This window comes from Trichechus manatus, unplaced genomic scaffold (assembly GCF_000243295.1).
Source record: "Trichechus manatus latirostris isolate Lorelei unplaced genomic scaffold, TriManLat1.0 scaffold00178, whole genome shotgun sequence".
NCBI classification, from domain to species: Eukaryota; Metazoa; Chordata; class Mammalia; order Sirenia; family Trichechidae; genus Trichechus; species Trichechus manatus.
The window spans coordinates 3,338,466-3,344,465 of record NW_004444114.1 but is presented as its reverse complement, the minus strand read 5'-3'; positions in this window follow the sequence as shown (position 1 = coordinate 3,344,465).

The following is a 6,000-nucleotide window of genomic DNA, read 5'->3' as shown; positions in this document are numbered from 1 at the left end:
ATCACCAGAATGCAAGGAAAAGTGTTTCCGTGCAAAAGAATAGCATATGTGAAGGCCAGGAAGGGAAAGAGAGAATGGCACATGTGAGGAACTGAAAAGTTCAGTATGACTGGAGAGGGGACAGGTGAGTGATGGCTAAAGATGAGACTGGAGAGGAAGCCAAGGATCAAGGGCAAGAACACCTAGAAACTTATGGCCAAGGTTAAAGATTTTATATCTTGTCCTAAGGGAAATGGAGAGCCATCAAAGTATGTAAAGCTGGGGAGTGAGACAATCTTTTAGGTAAAGGATTGGAGGCTGAAAAACCAGTTAGGAGGCTGTAGCTTAAAGCAGAAAAAGAAGCTAAAGATATGAGGGGTATTATCCAGTTAAGCAGAATAAGAATGACATAAGAAATGGTGTTGAAGAGTCTAATGATTTTGGTAGAAAGAAGTGAGATAAGAAGGGAACATTCCAGACAGGGAGCACATCTGAAATTCATGAACTTAAGGCTGGTAATTTCCTCTATTAAAGAGGAACCAAAAGGCAAGTCTGTGAAGTTCACAAATGTTAAACAGTACTGACTTATGAGTTTCAGTGGAGGGACTCAGAGTATATAATGCTCTATCATTTAATGCCAAGACTAGTGCCTCAAACAGAGTTGGTGTTCAATAAGTATTTGTTGAATAAGTGAATAAATGAATGAATGCATGCCTTAGGTTGCCTGGGAGAAAGGAGGGGGAGCTGTTGGGAAGTGCAGCGAACACTGCTGGCAACTTGAAGTATTCCTAACCCTGCTTTCTCTTTGTCACTTTTCTATGATAAAGTCAGGAAAACCAGATCTTTGCTTTCCTGACCTCTCTTTGATCTAGAGGTAGACATGTGACCCAGTTCTGTTCAATGAACTGATAGGGACAATCTTTTGAGTGACTTTCTGATAAAGGGGATAAGCAGAAAAGAAAGCTCACTAGCATTGCTCTTTCTACCTTCTTCTTACCTTGAATGTGGATGTGATATTTGGAATTGTGCAGCCCTCGGGAAAACAACCATAAGATGACGTTATGTGGATGAAAAGCTAAAGATGTTGGAGCAAAAGTTAAAAAATTCTGGGTCCTTCCTCGATGACATTTTGACCAGTTCTAAGACCAACAACCAGTAGACTTCTTATAAATAAAACAGTGCTGGAGAAGGACATCATGCTTGGCAAGATCGAGGGTCGGTGAAAAAGAGGGAGACCCTTGCTGAGATGGATTGACTTAGTGGCTGCTACAATGGACTCAAACATAGCAACAATTGTGAGGATGGTACAGGACCAGGCAATGTTTTGTTCTGTTGTACATAGGGTCACTATGAGTCAGAGCCTAACAATAACAACAAAGAAAATAATACCTGGTCCTATGGTTGTCAATGAATAAGAACATGTGCTCTGTTAAAAATAAAAGCAAAGTGATTTATTGAAGTTCCAAAATAATTCCAACCGGGGAAACATCTGATCTCATAAATTGAAACCAAACGCTCCAAAACGGTGGAGTTACAGAGGCATATTTATGAGGTAAATACAACATTCTGATTGGAAATTGCAAAGGTAGGTAAGCAGGAAGCAGGGCAACTTGAAGGGGGGAGCTTTACAGTGGTTGGTTGGAAACACAAATGTGAGCTATATGGATTGGTTAGTTTAAATACATGACTAAGGGGGTTTTACAGGGTGTCCACAAGGTAATTATCTTAGAACATTTCCTGAGGGCTGCTGGGATTCCTGATAAGGTTCTTGTGTCAAGACCCTGCCTTAGGAATATCCTTTCCATATCTTTATTTTAACCACTGAGAAAAAACGTTTCCTATGTTATGTTATGTCTAAGAGTTTGACAGTTGCAGGGGAAACCTTTCGTTATGTACTTCAGTCTGACTAAAGGTTTGAGGGTTGCAGCCGAAATAAGCAAAACTAAGATGGAGTCAGGGCTCAGACATGGGTTAATCACTCTGATACGAGTCGGGCATCTCAGTTTTGGAACTCTACACATGGTTTAAATCACCACTAGTTTTTTGTTTTGTTTTGTTTTGTTTCTTGTAACCCAAACCATTCCTAACTGAAACAATATGGTTGGAAATAAATACGGGAAAGGATGACAGGAAAGAATAAATTGACACTAAGACTTCTTGTATTATACAGAGGTGGTCTTTAGGTATAATTTATGGAAAACCAAGAAATCTTCCTCAATGTGAAAACTGTCTCTGTATCTATTTTACTGATATTTCAGATTCATTTAACTTCCTCCCCAGTTTGCTGTTGCTTCCAACTCAAGCCTTTCATTATATAATTAAAAATCAAATTTAAACTGTAAAGATACATGGCAGAAGGAACCAATGATATAAATTCACACGAAGTGCTAATGACAAATAGATTATTTCTTTAGCTCAGACATCTAAGAAATGAGTCCTAGAAGCCTAAATTTGGAGCACAAGCGCATGAGGATTGGAATGTTGACTCTTTATTACTTACACGTTGAATAAATAGATTTCATCCACACTCAACTTCACCTTCTTTTCAGAAGATCCACAAACATTCAAAGCACTTAGTGCCTATATGCAGATATTGCTTCCACCTGGAAACCTTATTCCACTTTCTCTGCTTGCCTTATTACAAACCATCCTTTCAGGACCTGCTACGGATTGAATTGTGCCCCCACAAAATATGTGTTGGAATTCTAACCCTACACCTGTGGAAGTAATCCTGTTTGGAAGTAGGATTTTCTTTGTTATATTAATGAAGCCATATCTGTGTAGGGTGTGTCCTAAACTTAATCACTTCTGAGTTATAAAAAGATCAGATTAGACACAGAAGCAAGCACATACTGGGGAAGACAGATGCCATGTGAGGATTGCCTACAAGCCAAGGAACCCAGGAAGGCCCAGGGCTACTGATAAGGAAGGAACCTACATGGCCAAGATTCTGACTTGGACTTTTAGTGTCCAGAAGTGTGAAAAGAAAACTTTTGGTTTTTTAAAGCCACCTACTTGTAGTATTTGTGTTTCAGCAGCGCTAGATAACTAAGACTAGATAACTCAATTGCTATCTCCTTCATGAAGCATTTCCAAATATCCAGAAAGTTAGTTGTTAATGTATTCTATGCTACCAAAGTCTTTCATTTGTGTGTTTGTAATAGTATTTACCCTTCGGTGACATTCTTTTGACAAATCTGTCTCTATCATTTGACAGCAAGCTCCTTCCCTGGAGGGACTAGATTTTATTGTCTCTGTACTTCTAGCACCAAGCGTTGTAACTAGCACATAAAACAGAAGACTTTAGGGACAGAAATCAGATTAGTGACTGAGGATGGGGGTAAAGGGGATAGCAGAAAGACAACAGGAGGGCAAGAGGGAACTTTTAGGGTGATGAAAATGTTCTATATCTCAATTATGGTGGTGGTTACATGACTATACATATTTGTCAAAACTCATCAAACTGTATACCTAAAGAGGATGAATTTTACTGTATGTAATTTATACCTCAATAAACATGTTTTTTTTTTTTAAAAAAGCTGTAATAGGAATAAAGAAATGAACATATAAATGAATGTAAGGCTGTAATAGGAATAAAGAAATGAACGTAGAAATGAATGAAAGACATATTCAGGCATTTACCTAAGCCTTAATTTCTTTCCTGGATGTGTTTACTTTTTTAAAACACCATCCAAAACCAGGGCAATGCTTAACACAAATAGATCTTTACAGTAGGCATTTTAGGCAAGACAGTGAGACTTTTGAATAGAGGCACCTTTAGGAATTCTTTAAATTACTCTGTCTACTCTAAGCAGAAAGCTAACTGGCCTCTATCATTCAGAGGCAACCTTGATATTGCTGCTAATATAGTACAAGTCAGTGGCAAAAAAATAGAAATAGAGTAATCCTTCCTGGGACCCTAATGCAAGATTGCTTTTGCAGCCAGTCTCAGAAGTATTTTATACTGTATTAAGAGGGGAAAGCAGCTGTGCTACAGAAATTTTAAGAGGGGTCAAATTCTGAAAGTGTAGAATTTATAAAATATTTTGCCTGCTATCTTTTATTGCATTAGATTTATGATATTTTCACGTGTGTTCTAAGATTACCTACCTATAAACTCAATGCCAACTCATAGTGACCCTACAGGACAGCGTAGAATTGCCCCATAGTTCTACTATAGTGCCCCATTTCCAAGGCTGTAAATCTTTACAGAAGCAGACTGCCACATTGTTCTCCTGTGGAGTGGTTGGTAGCTTCGAACTGCTGACCTTTCAGTTAGCAGCCGAGCTGCTTAACCACTGCGCCATCAGGGCTCCTACCTATCTATATAGATATCTATGTAGATAGTGAATTATCTTTAAATACTTCTAACATGGTAAACTGATGTTGAGTTAAACTGCTATAGATTATTAATCTATCTTTTCTTCTTTACAGACAAATTTAAATTTGTTTTACGACACAAAACGTTTGCTACTTCTAGTTTAATTGTCAGCGGATGGTGGTATATGTCTAAACTGGTATGCACACACTCAGCGCCTATTCCACCTCCTCATGAATTTCAGTCTCTCATCAGATGAGGCAGAAGTCTAAATAAAAAGAGAAACTTGAAACCTGTGTAGACTGTCATTATATATTACCTATATTACCTGGAGCAATGTTTAGCATAACATAAAATTCACAGTTATTTTGCATCTTCTTATTCAATTTTGTAACTCACCATTTTCTACAGCACCTGTGGGACAGTTGGAAATAGGTCATGTCTGTTTTCTGGTCTTACTTCTTTCTGTCTCTTACTAGCTAAAACATGGGCTAAGTCACTGCCATTTAGTTTCTCCAAGAGTCAATTTCTTCATCTATAACATGAAAAAGTAATAACTTCATGATGATGGTCAAGATTAAATAAAATAAGTACCTCTTTTAAGAACATATTATGATCTATGATTTTTATCCTGGATTCTCATCTTAGGACATGAACAAATCAATAACTTAATGTAACTGGTCATAGCACAAGCTTGTTTACTGGTAGAAAGATGGGTGAATGTGGGAAAATTTCAGAGATATATTCCATTCAACATGTAGTTATTAAACATTTATTACATACGGAGTCCTAGGTGATAAAAATGGTTAAGCACTCAATTACTAACCAAAAGGTTGGTGATTCAAACCCACCCAGATGTGCCTTAGAACAAAGGCCTGGTGATCTGCTTCTGAAAGTCACAGCCTTGGAAACCCTATGGAGCGCAGTTCTACTCTGCAACACATGAGGCCACCATGAATCGAAATTGACTCCACAGTAACTTTTTTGTTTGTTTGTTTGGTTATTATATGTTTACAGATATTATAGTAAACACCTAGTTCCTGTTTCCCAGAAGTTAATTATAATGCAACTAAGTATTATCCCTACCCTGTTTTACAGTCAGAAATTAAAGCTCAGAGAGAAAATATACTAAATAATTATTTCACTGGACTATGTGATGACTGTATGTGTAAGTGCCTAGCATGATTCCTGCTCTTACAATTAGTTATCAATTAAATTTAAATGTGGTCTACGGAAAAGCAGGGCCCTACGGTGGTGTGGTTGCCATGGCAGCTTTGCAGGTCAAGTAATCCTAATCGGTGACTGTGATTGTCCCAAGGTGATTTCATCATCTCCCCCAAACAAATTCCTCCTTCTCTTTCTCTTACTTCTCCTTCTTCATTCCCTATCTCAGGGGAACTGCCATCTACATCGTTATCCATTCCAGAATTCTCCCTCCTGGCAAATATCACCACCACCACCAGCACCTGGTGGCATAGTGGTTAAGAGCTCAGCTGCTAACCAAAAGGTCAGCAGTTCGAATCCACCAGCCACTCCTTGGAAACTCTACGGGGCAGTTCTACTCTGTCCTATAAGGTCGCTATGAGTCAGAATTGACTCAGTGGCAACAGGTTACCAGCACCACATTTCAACCTATTAACAAATCCTGTCTTTTCTATTTCATGGATTTGTTTCAAAATCCATTTTCTTTACTCCATCCTCAT